This window comes from Peromyscus leucopus, chromosome 7, assembly GCF_004664715.2.
Source record: "Peromyscus leucopus breed LL Stock chromosome 7, UCI_PerLeu_2.1, whole genome shotgun sequence".
NCBI lineage: Eukaryota > Metazoa > Chordata > Mammalia > Rodentia > Cricetidae > Peromyscus > Peromyscus leucopus.
In genome coordinates, this window is record NC_051069.1 from 57,088,755 (window position 1) to 57,108,561 (window position 19,807).

The 19,807-nt window shown below is 42.9% G+C and overlaps 1 protein-coding gene across 1 annotated transcript in view; it reads right to left on the bottom strand.

Annotated features, from left to right (window-relative positions):
* The window catches only part of Maml2 (mastermind like transcriptional coactivator 2), a 321,796-nt gene that overhangs the window by 279,285 nt on the left and 22,704 nt on the right, over positions 1–19,807 (bottom strand). The window lies entirely within an intron of this gene.

Here is a 19,807-nt window from a genome sequence, read left to right on the forward strand (position 1 = left end):
GTAGAAGCAGCCCAGGGAAACAGGGTGTGAGGACATTTATTTACAATGGAAAAGAGCTGCAGTGCACACAGTGGAAAGGCTGGAGGGGAAGTCAGCAAAAGCAAGATAAGGGGCTGGAGAAAGGGAGGATCCCTCTATCAGGTGACATCATAAGAGGGTTCACGACCCCAGAAGCTTTGGCCATTGAGTCAGACAGGAAGAGGACTGAGGATGACTGCAAAAAGACCAACAGGGTATTTGCATAGATAGACCCTGTGGAACACTTGAACTGTAGAGTCAGGCTTGATTTAGTTCTGAGACTTGTTGCCACTGGGATCTTAGATATCTTATCAAAACCACTAAGGCCCAGTTTCCACATCTCTTCAGTGGGAATAAGTTCTCACTCCATTAGATTATTTTGATGATATGATATTCAACTACTTAGCTCATTTCTGGCCAATAGTAAGTACTCATAATTGTTAATATTTATTATAACTATCTTTATGCTTTTGAATGAACCTCTTGGCATGAAGGATTTTTGTACCAACTGACTGAAGGTCCTCGGGAAAGGGTAGGACCCATGTATTCTTATATATGTCTGGCAAATACAAATAATAATAAAAATAATTCTCTCACAAAAATGACGACACATATCAGTTAAGAAATGCCAGATGGGTGGTGTGCACTGGCAATCCCAGCACTGGGGGAGGGAGCAGAAACAAACAGCATCATCACAAGCTTGAGAGTAGCCTCTGCTACACAGCAAGATCCCACTTTAAAAATCTGTAAGTAAATAAAGCATTCATTTTCCCTAGAATGAAAGCATGAAAGCAAGTATTTTCTCTTCTATCATTATAACTATACTTTGTTTTTGTCAGCAAGATTGGGGCAGTAGGGCAAGGTAAGTGGAGGCACAAAGGACATGAAGTGAGGAGGCACATGGCCTGGCATGTGACCCAGTGAGCCTGCCTCTCCTCAGCCTCATCCCAGCTCTGTGGGTGACTCACTCCTCCTTGAGATTTTCAATGGAGTCCAGAACAGAGCCACTGTCCACACAGACCCCAGGTACTCCAACCACTACAGCCTGTGGGAGTGCTAAAGCAGAGCCTCTTGGGACATGGGTGCTCCATGATGAATTGATAGGAACAAACTTTATTTTTCTCTGGCCTATCACCAGGATTTCATATAGATACATATATAACAAATGTTCTTTATGAATGTATATACATATATATATATATATATGATATATATATTAGTTCTTATATGCTACATCTTTTAAGTACTCTAAATTAATTTACAATTTACACACCATAGCAGAAGATGCAAGAACAAATCAAAAAGCTAGGAAAATTATCCAGTCACTTTGTAAACTGTAATTCTTTGGACTCACACTCAGATAATACTTTCGGGTGCTAACACTTTTACTTACACAGATTAATGGCTCTGACAGAGAAAATCTAAGTGGAGCCACGAGTCACACATTTTTACAATTATTTTCACCTGCCAACATGTATAGCTTAGCAAGTCCTTGTTGACTACAACATAAACATCAAAAAGCTATTGCAACCTCAATCCTTATACCTTGCAGCCTTTATTTAGATTTAAAAAGTACTTTTAGTAGTCTGTACTGGGAATTGTACATGTACTTTCTCACATGCAACCTCACTCAATCCTTACAAATCTCCTATGAGATATTTTTATTATTAAGCTGCTTCTATCCAGTCAAGGTATGTTCTGTTCTGATGCTGTTGGCTTATAGTGTTGTCTACTGCAGTAACAGTTTCTGCATGTACCCACATTGACTGTGTGTCACAACAAGAAGACAGAACTCATTCCACCATGGGCTGTACATCTGCTATTTTTCCCTGCTCAGCATCCACACATCCCTATTTCCAGAGGAGAGCCCACTCCTGTGTGTGGCTGTCAATCAAGGTGGCTTCCTGTGCTGAGAACAAAGTGAGCACTTTCCCCTGGAGGTGCCCTGAGGCAGCAACTCCTACCAGGAGCGCCGGTACTGCCCTGGGTCCTCACATTCTCTACATTTGATTATTCGGCTGTTTGGGATTATACAACCCTCCCCCACCATGTCTTTATAATAAATTATTTCCCTCATCTGCCAAAGTCTGTGCCTATTACTTGCAACCAACTAAAAGACAGATGCACACCATCATTGTACTCACATTGCAACTTGTGTTTGTGGCTTCCCAGGCCAGCCAGTCCATTTTCTCCTGTGGCATATCAGGCTCATTCTCCCATTCTCATTATAAACAGCTCCACAATGCTTATTATTTTTGCACATATCACTTTTTCCATATTTTGGATTCTTTCCTCTGAAAGATTCCCAGAAGTGAAGTTACTGAGGCAAAGGGCACAGATATTATTATAGCTCTTGAAAGATATTGCCAAGATGCTTTCTAGACAGACTCTGCCAACCTTTAATAAATTGAAGAAACCTTTTTAAAAAAAAAACCAAACATCTGGTAAACATTGACCATTCATGTAGTTGTGACATTCTGCTGCTACTAACATTTCCTGCCTACGTGAAAAAATGGGGCATATGGCTCACACCTTCCACAGGCAACGGAACTTCCTTCTCAGGCATCTGAACTGCCTCCCCAAATGGTGACCATGTATGGTGCTTTATGTATTAACTTTATAGGAAATTCACATAAATTACCAATACACAAGTTGATCAAAATGTCATATCATATCAGAATAACATTGATGTACTCTCTTTTACTAGCCCTTCTAGAATTACAGTCATCTCCACCACAGAGGAAGTTCCTATGGGTTGGACCACAGAGTAAGCAGGTAGGAACCATGTTTCAGTGAGGTTTGATGAAGGACATTACTAACAAATAAGAGCTGCCGAGACAGTCCTTCTAACAGCACCTAAAACTTAGTAAAGGCTGAGGTGGACTTAGGAAGTGAGAGGTGGCTCTACCTGAAAGATCTCAGGGATCATCAAAGAGGAAAAAGAAACAGCCAGCTGCTCCATGCTGTGTGTGCTCTCACACACTAGAGAAACAGCCAGCGGCTCCATGCTGTGTGTGTTCTTACACACTAGAGAAGCAGTCAGCTGCTCTATGCTGTGTGTGCTCTCACACACTAGAGAAGCAGCCAGCTGCTCTATGCTGTGTGTGCTCTCACACACTAGAGAAACAGCCAGCTGCTCCATGCTGTGTGTGCTCTCACACACTAGAGAAACAGCCAGCTGCTCCATGCTGTGTGTGCTCTCACACACTAGAGAAACAGCCAGCGGCTCCATGCTGTGTGTGTTCTTACACACTAGAGAAGCAGTCAGCTGCTCTATGCTGTGTGTGCTCTTAACACACTAGAGAAGCAGCCAGCTGCTCCATGCTGTGTGTGCTCTCACACACTTGAGAAGCATCCGGCGGCTCTATGCTGTGTGTGCTCTTACACACTATGTTGTTTTGGCTTCTACTTAAGAAGCTACTGACTCAACCACTTTTTGCAAATTTCAAAGTACTGAAAGTTACAATTCGCTGGGCTGAGAATAACAACCAAAATATCATTATTAAGTCAAGAAATCCTCATTTGCAGAGAGGAAACTAGGGTTTTACCATTTGTAACAACTTCATGATGCAAAAACAGAGGTCTGCAACCAAAAGAAACCACTTTCCAATTTTAGTATAATTTCCAAATTTTAGTACAATATTCTTAAATTAAAACCATTTCATTTACAAATAACATGGAGACAATAAAAACGTTAGAAATTGTCCAGATTTAGAGGGAAGGAAGGCTGCACATGGAAAGTGCAGAGGGTTTGGAGGGCACTGCAAAGACCCACAATGCCACAATGGAGGGCAGAGATGTCATATACCTATCAAAGCCCACAGAATGTACAAAACCAAGATCAGCCAGAGATTTACAGTGGAGAGGATGTGTCAATCCATGTTCAGTGGCCACAGCACATGGTCCAGTTGGTGCAGGGTGCTGATGATGCTGGAGTCCATGCATGTGTGTGTGTGGGAGTGGTGGCACTCTCTGTTACTATGAACCTATGCTGTCTCATCCCCCAAAGTCCATTCAACTTCTAATGATAATGACAAACAGGCTTATTCTGTATAAAATATACTTGAAACTCTATTAAATGGAAGAACTCTGGGGAAAAATCCTCACCAATGGATGGTCTGCTTCTCAAGGGCCCTAGATAATCTGTAAGTTGCTACCCAGTCATCTAGTCCATGAAAGATACACATTTGCCCTCTGTTAGAAGTTTCTACAACTTTCATGATTAACTCTTCTGAATGTTAACAGAACTTGGAAACTCAGTCCCTGAAAACTAAGGGAGCTAAAAACATCTGTCTGTGCAAAATCTGTCCCTCATAGGTCAAACTGGGTGAAAATAAATAACCTGGCAACCAAACGGAACGGCCAAGCAACAAACACTGGAAAGTGAGTCCAGAGAGTGAATGAGTTGCTCCGACGAAGTGAACTTCAGGAGGAATGGAGACCTTGTCCCAGCGTTTCAGAACATTCGACATGCCTCTCTTTATGCGTATTCACATTCTACAAGTTTGTCACTTCAAACACACTGTGAAGAAAAGGGAGCCCTGTACGTGAAGCTTCACACTGAGTCCACACTTCCAGGCCCACAGTGTTGAAGGGAAGAGTTAAGAAGTTATCTGTTTGGGGCTAAAAGTGGAAACTGTGAATTTCTCTCCTTTTCCAAGAGTTCCTTGGAATGGATGAGAATGCTTCAAAAGACTTGGCTCCAAAGGAACTTCTAGGCAATGTCTACAGAGCACAGAACATAATGAAGACATGGCCTGAGAAGTTGTAGGCATTGCCTACAGGGCACAGAACACAATAGAGACCCCATCTGAACCTGAAGGGCTGAGTGAACTACCTCTAACAGGGAAGCTTTATTATCTGAAAGGGTAACATAGTTCACAAAGCTCCAGAATTTTCTTTTATGTAAATCTAGATATTAAGCTTTCATATGACTCCTACAAACATTCTTTGCTTTCAGTGATGGTCGAACATCCCATCTAGATCAGTCTAGATCAAGCTGTAATTCAAATATCCAACTATCCTGGACCAGCAGAGGTCCCGGAAAGCCAGTCTGGAGACTTTATTTAAAAGAAACCTCCCCAATCAACAACTTAACTTTTTTCACACTAAAGTAGTTGGTACTGTGAACTTGTGCTTTTCTTGGGGCTGTGTGGAGATCAGGAAGCAACTGTGGGTGGAGTAGTTATCTGAGAGCATGCCATTCTTTACAAGAGTTCTTTATATGTAAAGCACACACATTTTTGCTTTTTAGTGGGTGTGAGCATGTGGAATTGACTTGGTTCTCCTCCAAAACTAAAAGACAAAATCCATAGACTACCAAAATGCTGGATCTGTTGATAACTCCTGAGCCTAAATAAACACCCACCCTCTGTGGTCCCATGATGAGAGCCACCCTGCCCCTCATAGGAGGCTACATAGGATACTGTTCTGTGCATTCCTGCTCACTCATAGCGCTGTAATAAGTCACAGAAGCTTGGCATCTCGCCCAACAAAACACAAACTCCCCTGAAGTCCTGAGCTTTCCCATGGCAACATCACAGTCACCAATACAGCAAACAATTGCTCTGATCCCCACTCCTGCTCCCCCTTCCCAGCAGCAAAGGCCATGGCTGAGCCAGCCTGGAGAACAGTGCTAATTACCATATATGAAAGGAGATAGTCCTGGCGATCTCCTTGCTCTCGGCACTGAACTTAAAGTAAGATGAAAGCAGGAGAAGCTCGGAGAGTTTTGCTTATACTTTCACTTTGAAAGAAGAGTGAGGGCTGTATGTAAAGTATATTCCTTGAGGATTAATGGGCCTTGCTGCCTTGATTACCAAGTGGCCCTGGCTCAACCACAACCTTCATACAAAACTCCCATTCACATCCAGCCCAGGGGCTCTGCACTGCCTGAGGGGGAGCATGCCATCTTAAAGCTGCAGCTCCCACACACGCCTCAGTCTGCAAAGTTGGAACTGCTTTCAGCCAGCTGTGTTCTCCAACAAGAATGGCAGGTCTGCTCCGGGGCAAGGTGCCTCAGCTGTGGGCTGGGTGGCCGCTCCTGAAAGTGGAGCCTCTTCCTTTATACCCCTTTTTCAGATTTGATTGGCATCCATGAGGTGACAGATTTTTCTCATATAAAGTGTCTGGGCTCCCGCAAACCCCCCACAATGATAATCTCTCACAAAGAAATCTGATTTCTGTCCATTCGTGGATCATGATACTACCAGGCCCAAAGGAACAAATGGGCTGTAACTCATAGATAGGTATGGGTGGGAGTTTTCCACATTCCTTGTGATTTTAAGTATTGATTGTTCCTCTCCGGAATTGTGGCAAAACTCTACACACCATCATGGAAAATGGCTCCTTTGCAATTCTAGGCTCAGAATTTACACAGCACTGTAGAAAAATGTAGCATTGACTAACATCAGAACTGGACTCAACTTCTTTGAGTACATGTTATTTGAGGACAGTTGAACTCCGGGGAGTTAATGGATATAATAAAGAGTATAGAATACTAATGAAAAGTATGGAAGTAATTATACCAAGATATTTCAGTGATATCTTAAACCAGGAGGAGACAAGAATCCAGTGGCTTACCAAACAATGACAGAATTCTGAAATGTAATTAAATCCTTTTAAACATATATATGAGCAGTTGGTGTGTCATTCGAGACTCTAGGTGTCTAAATGTCAACCAGATCTGTTCTAGCGACAATTTAAATGAATGTGTGCCATATCTTTGCAAGGCTCCAGGGACTTGGACCTGACTAGGGGTCACAAGGGAATGAAGCAAAGACAAACGCATAGACACACAGAAACACAGAAGTAGCCAGGGTTGGGTGGACTGGACTTTTTGATAGAGAAACCACAGCCCCTCCCTGGCCCCCCAAAAAGGTTAGTGTGTTTATTTTATACAGTTGAACAGGGAGTCAAGGTTATTGCACACTGCTGAACAAGGAGGCAGGGTCATTACATACAGACAGACAAGGAAGCAGGGTCATTACATACAGATAAACAAGAAGGTGGGGTTATAACATACAGACAAACAAGGAGGCAGGGTTATACAGCTGAATGAGGAGGCAGGACTAGCTAATCTCCGTAGGTACAGTCCTATAGGGGAACAGTCTTCAGGCCAGAAAGAGGGTGGGAGAGAAAGCTATGGTGGATATTTTCTGTACACACTGTCAACATCTGCACATGGACCAGAAGAAGCCATTGATATTTCTCTGAGCCTCACCTGGAGAAAGGTTTGCTATTTTTCCATGGATCTGAGGCCAGAGTCCTTGACAGGGCATGAACATGCCTACAGCACAGATTCACTCAGGCTTCCTCTGCTCCTTACAATTATGATATTATTCTATGTCCTGATATCAACTCCTCAACTTCATACCAAATTATATTGTATTCCCTATTACCCAATCATTTCCCTAAACAATCATTATAATTGTGATAAACAATGGTTATAATTATACCATGACTTTAACAATGAGAAACTTAGCTTTGGACATAAAATATTAAACTGAAAACAAATAACAGTTTGGGTTAGAAGTGCTTGATGGTCTCAGAAGACACTTTCCAAAACCATTTCTGAGAGAAATGCCTATTCCTTCAACTCAGTGAGAATTTAAAGAAAGTAGTCTCTGTAGAGGGGAGGCTTGGTATGATGTTATTTTGGCTTATTTTTAAAGCATGTTTGCTTGTGTTTGCTCCACTGTAGAGGTTTGAAAGAAAATGGCCCCCAAGTGAGTGGCACTTTTAGGAGATGTGGCCTTATTGGAAGAGGTGTGACCAAGTTGGAGGAAGTGTGTGACTGTGAGGTGGGCTTTGAGGTCTCCTATGCTCAAGCTACACCTAGTGAAACAGTTCATTTCCTGTTGCTTGTAAACCAAGATGTAGAACACTGAGCTCCTTCTCCAGCACCATGTCTGCCTGCATGCTGCCATGTCCCACCATGATGACAATGGACTAAATCTCAGAAACTGTAAGCCACCCTAATTAAATGTTTTCCTTTGTAAGAGTTGCCGTGGTGGTCATGGTGTCTCTTCATAGCAGTAGAAACCTTAAGACATCCACCTCCTTAATAGAATCTAAAATCTTCAAAGTCAGAGACCAAATATTAATGTGCTATCTTACACACACTAGACATTGAGCAAATAATTAGTGGGTAAATGATTCTCATTTGTGCATTTCAGTGAAGCACATATATGACATATGCTTCTGCTCTGTGTCCTTCTGTCCAACTGTAAAGATGCTGGAATAGAGGCAGGAGAGATGACTCAGAAGTTAAAAGTGCCCACTGCTCTTACAGAAGACCAGTTTGGTTCCCTGCACCCATGTCAGGCAGCTAACAACTATCTGTAGCTCTAGCTCCAGGTAATCTAGTGCCCTCCTTTGGCTTCCACAAGTACCTGCACTCTTGGGTGCATTCATAAAGACATTGATATACATATAATTTAAAAATTAAAAAATAATCTTCAAAATATGTGACAATATAAGCAAGCAAGATTATTCACTGAATAAAGTAAAATTTAAAAAAAATGATTGGCTAAATTCAGCAAAACAGAATGAAAACGTGAAAAAAGAAAAGAACCAAGTGTCTTTAGTGATGTTTCCCAGCAAAGTCTTGAAAATTCTGGATGAATATTTTTGGGGTTTGGGAGCAAGAAACTCCCACTGAATAATCCTTGTGTCTGATGTAATATTGAGATCTGGAAGGCCTCTGGGTTTTAGTACTTGAAAATGCCTTCACACTCAGAGACCGTGCTCCAAAACTGCTCCAGTTTAACCCCATAGATGTTTTCGTAGAAAGTCTCCAGTAAGCACATGCCTTTAGTTTACCATATGTTATTCTGCTCACAGTTTGATTTATTCAGTCTTACCTATAAACATGGCATTTGCAGCCTGGTTTTGAGACCTTGGGACCTATCATATAAGATGACGATGGTGTAGTGATGGTGATGATGTCTGATTACTAGGTAACATCTCTACCTATTCACAGAATCTTCCCAGCGATGCTGTTGTCAGGCAGGTCTTAGTGTACCATCATTTGTTGGAAAGAGAATTTGAACCTTAGGGTGGAATTCTCTCCCCCAGTTGTTCAGTTAATAGTGGAGTTTGAATTCTTAAAAAATTATCTATTTTTATTTTATGCATATAAGTGTTCTGCATAGATGGATGGATGTGCATCACATGTAGGCATGGTACCCAAGGAGGCCAGAGAGAGCATTGGATCCCTGAAACTGAAGTTAAAAACAGTTGTGAGCCACCATGTGGGTACTGGGAAACTGAACATACCTCCCTAGGCCCTCCTAACTATTACGATATTCTATCTTCCAAATGCATATAGTGCCAGACTCTCTAAGTTTCCAAAATGTTTAAGAGGACAAATATGGAGAATACTTACTGTCATGTTTAGAGCCCAGAAGTCACAAAAGTGGCCCAATTTATGCTATGATTATGGCTGAAAGGAAATTCTACTCCAAAAAATAGCACCCACTCATATTGTTTCAAAAATTAAAAGTTCTAATAAGTAATCAGCATGTAAAAGTCAGCTACTTAGAAGAGATAAAAATATGAATACAACTTTTGAGATTAATTTTGCACAAGAAAGTGCTATGGTGACCCCATTTCGTTAACTTTATTACCTTGGGCATGATTAGAGCATGTCAAATCTCACCCAATGTGACCTGAAACTGCCAGAACACATGGAATTCCTAAACCATCATTCAAGCAGCCACAGTACCAAACATAAGTTAGAGATGTTCAGTATTGAAGGAAAAGAGACAATGTAATCCTATTCACCAAGCACATATTCTTGGATAGTTTTTCTAATAAGCAAATTATTAAAGCAAGGAGAACATAAGGCTTTCTTTCCTTGTTCTTAGGTTGGCAATATGATTGCCCCTGTGACTTATACTATCTCTCATATGCTAGAGAAAGTGCTTGAGATGGTCAGGTATGGAGGCTCAGGATGATAAACCTGACCCTTGGAAGACTGAGACAAAAGGATTATGAGTTCAAGGTCTTTCTGGGCAGCATAGAGAGACATTCTAAGAAGAAAACAAGAAAACCCATCAATTTAACTCTAGCTCTGCCCAAATCAATCTGAACCTAATGGCTGCACCTCTCTGAGCCTGTTCCCTTTTGTGGAAAGAAGCTGTCTCTAGAATATGATTTCCCCACGGTGGTTAGAACAATCAAATGAGAAAACTGTAAGCTGTAATTCTTTATGAAAATTTATGAGACTAAAAAAAAATAGCCTTGTAATATCACTTATGTAAATAGAGAGGCACACACTAACTATATAATAGCACAGCAGTAATAAACAAGCCAAAAAGCATGAGCCAATCCAATCACCAACATTTAAAGAATTCTGCTATCTCAAGGCACTAAGTTAAGTATTTTATAGGGGTCATCTCACTCAATTCTCTAATACTCCTTCATGGAACCTCCCATTTATATACAAGGACACTATAGATCAAAGACATTACACAATTTTGGCCAAGAGTTCACACTAAAAAGCAGGAGAACATTCAAATCCTGGACCTGGTGGCTTTTCATCATTCTACTCTGTCTCTCTCACTATGTACATGGTTTAAAAAATCATAGAAATCTACTCCAGCCTGCCCCAGACTCACAAGAACAAAAGAAGAAACTGAACTATAGGAAGAAACAAAAAAATCATAATTCACTATAATTCTATTGTATGAGCCATGAGGTAATGTGATTATCTAAGGTATTAATGTAAAGTTTCCCATGCAACCTAACTGTGATTCACAGATTATCTCCTGCATTGAACATCCATCATTCCCAAACTCCCAAGGTACAACCCGAAGCATCTCCCCGATGGAGCAGGCATCAAGGGAAGCAGGGGCTGGAGAACACTGCTAGACAACTTAACGCCTAGCTGGGATTCTCACAGCTGAGCTCAACTCTACCATCTGTTGATTTTTCCAAATTCCATGCAGAAGGGTTTCACAGTCTTGCATGTAGAATGTTGTTAAGGAAAAGGGTGTATCAGTGTATATGGGGCTTACTTACAAACCTTGGAACCCAGTGTACCTAGATTTGGATTTACCGTCAGGTAAAGTGCTTAGGAGAATTTTGTTTAATCACTCAATGAGAATCCAAAAGATTGGGGTTTTGTGTATCAGAATGAACTCTAAACCAGCATAGGGAACTTGAAACACTGCCAGATTCATCTTCACCACAGATTGGTATTGCAATGTTGAGCCCACAGGACTCACTCTAGAATGTGCTCTATACAAGGTATGTTTTCACAGTCTGTCCCTTTTCAAGCTAAGTGGGATAATTTGAACAATAGTTGCAAAGCTCTATGCTAAAATGAAAGACACTATAGGAGACCACTAAATGGGAGGCAGAGTGTAATCTTCAGGTCAACTGCCACATTTAAAAATTATGATAGAAGAGACAAAATATGAAACTTACCATTGAAATATTTTTAAACATACAAGTCTGTGATATTAAGACCATTCACTGGTTATACAATTGTCGTTACCATTAATCTCTTTCATGTTGTCTTTTTTTTAATCTGTTGCAAGAATTAGTTCTAAAGAGTTTTCTTATTGGAAACTAATTCCAGCTCTCTAGTTATTGTACCATGACCCAGAAATCAATACCATGGCTGTATTGGAATATGAACTAGATTGTGAGCTTGTACAATATTTTAACAGCTACATGCAGTCCTCCTCCTTCAAAAAAAAATCTAAAACGTGTACTTCTCCATGTAGGCACAAGTATGAGAATAATAATTTATAATTAAGAAACTGAGTACTTAGATAAGTTAGCATTGTGCTAGATATTTTTGTGCACAGTCCCACGCCCATCAAATAATCATTATGTCTGTTTTCTGTGTGAATGAGCCTAGAGTAGAGATGTTCTGTACTATCATGATCCCTGACTACCAAATTGGAGAGCTGGGGTCATAACCCAAATAGTCAAATTCCAAAGGGCTCTAACATCAACACCTACCTGAGAAACTGTTAAAAAATGAAGATGCCAGCTCCTCACTCTGGGTCTAGCATAGAGGGGGGCAGTAATTGGTATTCTAGTGAGCTACCCATAATTCCAAAGTTCCACGAAACACAACTGCTTCACCACATTACATTTCCCCTTCACATTCCTTTCCTCATTCATGATGGTGTTGGGGAGGCCTCATTCATCCACATAAGAATCTCCATTGTTTGGAGATTGTATATGTGTGTTGCTGTGGGGATATGCTTGCATATGTGTACAGTGTGTGTGGCAGCCAGAGTTGGATTTCAGGTGGTTCTTCATTCTTTACCTTGTTTTTGAGGCAAGGTCTCTCCGGAAATCTGCAGCTTACCAGTTGGTGAGCCCTTGAGGTTCTGCCGTCTCCACCTCCCCAGGGCTGGGGTTAGGTGCACACTGCCATCCCTTGCTTTTTGCACAGATGTTGGTGGTTGAACTCAGATCTTCATGCAGGCGCAGTGAGCTCTTTCCCAAGTGAGCCATACCCGCCTGCAGCCCCGGATATTTCTAAGTTTTGTTTGTTGGATCCTCAGGAGAGGACAGGGTGATGCTGAGGGGGAGGGGGGCTGAGGATGCGGCTCAGAGGCAGAAAGAAGGCTTGCACAGTGCACATGAGACCCTGGGTCTCCAACACTACCAACATATTATAATGTCCTTACTTATTCAATGATTAAATAAACAAAAAAGAAAAGAGAAACATCTCAGGTAAAGTTGCTAAAGCAAGGGGGGGTCTTCTAAGGCCTCCTGAAGCTAGTTCTGCTGTGACCTTGCTTCAATCTGACCCCAGCTGATGAGATTTAAAGATGGAAAATGTGTATGAGAGAAAGACAGGAGTCAAAGGTGGCCTCAGAGTCTGTGCCCCCAGCTGAGCGCTGCAGCTGTTTCTACATCTGCAGCCTTCTAGGTTGTGCTGCTAAGGTCTTTCTGGACAATATGTCCAACTCTGAGTGGTGGTTTGGCAGTATTGTTAAGTCGGCTCAATATCCCCTCTCCTAATAAGAACAAGACAAACTTGTTTTACATTTCCTCATACCACAGATTTTTTTCAGCAGGCCTCACCCACTCCCAGACAATAACAACATCCTTCCTGCGGCTTGGTGACCAGCTCTGTATCTGAGAGGCACAATGGGCATTTTACACAGTGGCTTTACCACCTCCCTCTCTTTACTTCAACCCTGTCAGGACAACCTGAAACACAGGGAAGCAAGGCCAGGGGTAGATCATTTCAACTCTTCCCCCACCTGCCTTTGGAGTTCCCGCCCTGAGTAAAACACCATTCCATTTTCTGCCTAGGAGACAACTTAGTCTAGTTTTATACCCAGACCAGAATAAATATCTGCTGCAGAAACAGCCTTGTCTTATTGGACCTATAGATGCAGTTGCCATGAGAGCAGCAAGGAAGACCTCTTCCATCTGTGCCCCTGTGAGTCTGACTACCCTTTAGAGTACTAACAAAGCAAGTGGGTGTCACAGCAGCCAGGGAGGAAGTGCATTCTTGACCCCCAATTTAGTAAATCAGTCAAAGCCGCTGTAAAGGCTGAGGTTACAGTAGGCACCAGGGAGCCTTCTGAGATCCATAGATTGAGGCCCCTAATCAAAGTTCGCCTGTCTGCCCTGCTTTCTTCAGTTCTGGAGAGTGTACTAATGAAGAGGTTCTGAAGAATACAGGCAGATCTGACCTGCGGTGACACCCATGGTGAGGGTGTGGACACCGTCATATTTATTCAAAGGATAAGAGAAAAAGAGTAGATGGAGATGGTGTGGGGGAGGACATCTGTCTTTGTTAACCTCAAAGGCTGGGAATGGTACCTCCAAGAAGTCTTTAAGTGATCTAGTATGCTTGCCTATAAAACACATTGCTATTTTACCTAATTAATTTCACACATATTTTCACTCTACCTACCTCTTGGGATTCAATTTCCCATGTGCTTGTTGCATTAATCCTAATGTTATCTCCTTCAAACTTTAATTAGTCTTTATGTCCTGGGATCCGGCTTCCACTGAGATCATAGGCCCTCTCACACACCTTTTAATGTTTTGGTCTTGTTTGCCTCAGAGATTCTGAGGCACTTGGTTTGTCCTCCTGAGGCATCCGTTCACCCACTCTAATTGGTCAGCTTGGTGCAGTCTCCTCCTCCCTGGCCTCAATAAGGCTCAGTAGAGAAGACAGCAATCTTGTCTGTCCTCATGGACATTTGGCTCTAACTCCTGTCTGAGTAGGGCTATACAGCTAGTCCTCAGTCGCTGGGCAGAAGGGCAGGCTATGGGAAACTCTTCTCAGATCCATGTAACACAACTTCACATTTCATTTCAACTGGAGCAGCGGGTGCATCTCAACCACTAAGGTAGCCAGAAGAAACAGTGAAGTCCAGAATGCAGGTTTCCTATCACAGGACTACAGTCCTGTGGTCCCGTTGCCACTCAGGCCACACATTATCCTTCAACTCTTCAGAAAAGGAAGAATAAAATGAAGAGGTGTATGTTCCTTGAGTTACAGTTTGGACAAGTGAGGCACTGTGTATATCCTATTGAATAGTCTAGAAAAATGAATTTATTTCAGAAAGCAGAAATGTCTATTCCTGTTGGTCCTTCTGTAGTAGAACAAGCCAGGGTGTGTATGCAATCATTCATAAGCAAGCAATATGTTCAAAACTCTGGGTGTACCACAGACTTGAAGGTGAGGACCACAAGGTGGAGTTTCTGTGTGGAAAGGCACACCACTAAATGGGGTGGGAGTGGTAAATAGACACAGAAATGAAAGTTGTAGTAAGTGCTATGATTAAAAAGGAAGAGGCCAAGAGACAGAAAAGAAACCCTACAGAGGAGGTGTCTAGTGCTGGCCTTTCGTTCAGGCTGACACCCGACAGTGTGTGGCAGCTAGCCAGGTGGGATGTGTGGTGTGTGGCATGTGGGAGAGACAACACAGCCCAGGGATCTATGCAAAGAAAAGTCCTGACTCACTCGAGAGTTCTATGACCCACGTGAGGCTAGCAGCCAGTAGACAGTGAGAAAGGGGGAGTGTGAGGGAGCAGAGCCAGGTTCTGAGGTGTAGATCTGAAATCCCATTGACCAAGGAGCAAGAGGCAGGATGATCACAGTTCAAGGCCTGTTTAGCATACAAAGCAAGTTCCCAGAAGCCTGAGCTACTTAGTGAGAGCCTGTCTCAAACGAAAAAGTGTAAAAGGCCCGGAGGTGAGGCTCAGTGATAGGGTGCTTGCTTAGCATGGTGGGTACTAGGTTCAAATCCCAGCACCGCACCCCCCAGCCTCCTAGAGGAGACAGAGCCCAGCACTCACAGACCTTACTGCCTTGGTAAGGAGTCAAGTTTATTCTAAGTGAAACACTAGGAGGTTGTGAGGATTCTCAGCAGAGATGTGATGATCACAGTTCCATGTAAGAAGACAGCTGGTGCTGATACTCTAGGGATGTACTTGAATAGAGATGGAGATGATGGGCATGACCACTAGAACAGAGATGATGGACATGGCCACTAGAACAGAGATGGAGATGATGGACATGGACACTAGAACAGAGATGATGGACATGGACACTAGAACAGAGATGGAGATGATGGACATGGCCACTAGAACAGAGATGATGGGCATGACCACTAGAACAGAGATGATGGACATGGCCACTAGAACAGAGATGGAGATGATGGACATGGCCACTAGAACAGAGATGATGGACGTGGACACTAGAACAGAGATGGAGATGATGGACATGGCCACCAGAACAGAGATGATGGACGTGGACACTAGAACAGAGATGGAGATGATGGACATGGTCACTAGAACAGAGATGGAAATGATGGGCATGGCCACTAGAACAGAGATGGAGATGATGGACATGGCCACTAGAACAGAGATGGAGATGATGGACATGGCCACTAGAACAGAGATGGAGATGATGGACATGGCACTAGACAGAGATGGAGATGATGGACATGGCCACTAGAACAGAGATGGAGATGATGGACATGGCCACTAGGACAGAGATGGAGATGATGGCATGGCCACTAGAACAGAGATGATGGACATGGCCACTAGAACAGAGATGGAGATGATGGACATGGCCACTAGAACAGAGATGATGGACATGGCCACTAGAACAGAGATGGAGATGATGGCATGGCCAGTGGATCAGGAGCTGGGAAGGGATCCTCAAAAGGCCAAGATAGTAACCAAAGACTCCAAGCCACATCTTACAGATGGAACTGAGACCATGGCCCCAAACTGATGGAAGGCAGTCAGACTTCTGTCAGGGCCAGGCCCTCTACACCTGGTGGGCAGCTAGTAACACTTGAGAGCTAAGTGCTCAGTACCTTGGTATTCTTATCTGCCCAAGCCCTCCAGTTTTACTTGTCCTTTGGCTTCAGGCCTGCATTCCACGGATATTCCTTGGTGCCCTGTCCCTGCATGCATTCTGAAGTGATACCTGGGAATGTAGTAAATTGTTCCACTTGGGTGACACACAAGGCTGACTGATGGGGTTTCCACAGAATGGGGCTGCACCTTGTCTAATCTTCCTTCAGTGCCTGGCAAAGCCTGGGGAAATCCCCTAGAAGCACTGCAGCTTCATGACATCTACAGTGCAGTGCGCTCAAAGCTAAGAGACCTAAACTCCTAAAATGACTAAGCCAAAGTGACCCCCAAAACGTCCCAAGTATGAGAGTCCCCCCATAAGCTGTGTCTCGAAATTAAAATGAGGAAGGTATCTGCCATCAGGACCCCAAATTTCTCAGGTGGGATCCAGAATATTAAGCACATTTCTTACCAGTGGCCTCATCAGTAAATTCTGATGAACTAAAGCCATGGGAACTAAAGACATTTTCTTAACTAAAATTATTTAATATTCTGACCTGATTAATTTAGAAAATTGGTAGAGTATAAAATGAAAAGGCAGTTTCCTAGGATTTTTTTAAAAAATACATTGTCACATGTTTTACATAATCTCACAGGCAGACAATTTTCCATTCTATACACACATAGGCTTGGATAGGTCGAGAAATACCTACCCCTTCCAGGCCCTGTAGCCAACTAGTGACAGGTTAGGCCAACTCTAAAGACTCTGTTCCCTCCTGCTGGCCCTCTTGTATTTTTAGAAAGACTATTATTTAAAACCAATCCAGAGCCCACTGCTACCTGGAAATTCATTACATTTGTTCACATCCTTCGATGGTTCAAGGGATTATGTATTTCCGGTGTACACATTTCCTGCCCTGTGGAGGCTGATGAAATGAGGATGTGTATGAGGTGCATGGAGCCTCCAACCATCGGGTGTCTTCGAAAGTCACAGCACACTCCTGCCTGGAAGGAAGAGCCTGGCCTGCTGGGGTTTTATATTCTTTCTGGGGTTGGCAGTCCTCAGAGCCCCTCCATTCTTACTGCTGGTTTCTCCAGTGGTGTCAGGCAGAGCAGACGATGGCAGAGAGCTCAGTCCAGAGATGAGGGCTACTCTGCCTCAGGAAGGCAAAGTGCTGCCCTGTGGAAAACGATGGACTTTCTAGTTCAGGCGTGAAAAACTGACAAAAGGAGAGAGACACCCCTGACTGAGCATGTGTATCTTTCTTCTCAGGTCCTTCGCACTTCTCCAACGCTGCTCTGGAGCCTTATAGCAACATCTATAGCATGAACTCCTTCAGTGAGATGCCAGCAGGTGGATTTCGAAGTGCTTGTAAGCATCTCAGTGCTAAGTTGGTGGTGATCAACCAAAAGACATGGGTTTGTGAATCCCAGATTGAGTTGGTCTTCCAATTTATCACAAATACAAAAGGCAGTAATAGCTCTGGCTGATGATATACTGGAGAGGCTGCTTTGGAAGTCAAGCTATATACACCTATTAGCATCCGGGGCACTTGGGTTAAACTAGGGGGTAAGGTCTGGCAGCAGTGTTAGTGGTGAGTCTTGGTAATGAGCCAGTACATTGATGTATTTAGAACAAGGAAAACGTATGTAGAATTGAACTGCATCCACACAGCAGGTCCTGAGATGAGTGATTTAGGTCACCCCTGGTGACAACTCCAAGACAGGGGTTGGTGTTGCTATCATCTTAGAAACAGCAGCATGGAGGCTCAGAGGGGTAAACAACACACTCTGAGGAGCACATTAACAAGTTAACAAGACAGCTATGCCTCAAATACCAGATGGTCCAACCCTTAAACTACAATTCTTGAGTAATGTGCTTGATGTTTCTCAATTCTTTGAAGTTTTTCACTTCCACACTTTGGTCGTCTGACACAGAGAATCTATCATTTGAGAGAGTCAGAAGAAAGCATTTACCAGAGAGATTAGATTGCTCCAAATATTTTTAAAAAAATCTACCCTATTCTAGTAGACAAAGTGGCAACCACTGTTTCCTGCTTAAGAGGGTCAAGGGCAAGGCAAGTCTGAAACAATGGTTTGAGGTCCATGTACTTATTCGAATGACATGGGCCCACCCGCCCATGGGGCTTGTTACATGAAAAGCAGAATATACAGTCATGTAAGAATCACCGTGAGAGAGATGTTTGTTTTATGCTCTGATCTAACCTAAACATTTAGAAAGTGGTTAATACAGAGGTGACAATACATATCTACAAAAGGAAGGAGTGGCCAAACTATGCAGGTCAGGAACAAACCTGTCATCAATAATATAATCGTAGGCAGCATGGTAATCTAGGTGCTTGGCCAGTGTTTATTCATTAATGGTTAAATAACCTCCAAGGTGGCCCGCAGGGGTCCTGCTTCCCGGTATTCGCGTTCTTGTGAAATATACAGGTTTTAGTCTATGTGACCAACAGCATATGCAGAAGAGGTCGCCACTTCTGAAGGAAGTGGGCAAGCACAGTAACTTCCCTTTGGGGTTACCTCTCTTGGATTAACAACTCTGGAGAGCCAGATATTGGGACTTAAGGACTCAGCGCCTATAGAGAGGTCAGTGCAGGAAGGGAGGCCAGCATTCCCCGAGAAACTGAGGTCTCCTGCCAGCAACTGTGTGAGTGAACTTGAAATCGTATTCAAGCCATCGTCAGTCAGTCAAGCTTTGAGGTGACTGCAACCCTAGCCAATGGCTGGGCTGAAACCCCATGATCTAGCCTGGCCTAGCCCTGCTCCACAAGGCAGCTCTCCAATTCTTGAGCCTCAGAAATTGTTCAGAGCAATAAATGTGTGCTGTGTGGCAATAGATAATGGTCACAGTTAACAAATCCTGTTAGTATGTCAGCTGAAATCTGACTTTTGAACAACAACAACAAATCTTGCTGTCAGAGAATTTTAAGAGCTCAACTTTATAAGTTCTTCTTCCTAAAAGCTTTTAAAACATCAGACATGTTTTTTACAACCTGCCACGGAATCTATTTCTTTGCTACCCTTGAGCAGTCATGCACATGTGTAGCTACAAGAGGCCAAAGATGTGACACCACACACATGTGTGGAATGGTGTCCCACCACCCTTTCCGGAAAAAAATCTTCCTGGTCCCAATTAATGCTGACTCTACTTTAAGTGTTTAGAACTCAAGTTCTAGAGTCAAGGAAACACCATAACTCCCCCTCCCTCAAAAAAGTAACTAGATAATTTTTGTATTGATATAATTACCATGAAGCCCATGAGCAAATCAGATTCTATACACAGAAGTCTAGCTATCAAAAGGAATCACTTGAAATTTGGTAAAATAACAAAATTGATACTGAAAAAGGAGAAGGAGAGGGGGGAATAATAATGAGGGAGAGGAGGAGGAGGAGGGAGAGGAGGGAGAGGAGGATGACAGCAGCAGCAGCAGCAGCAGGAGCAGCAGCAGCAGGAGCAATGAGAA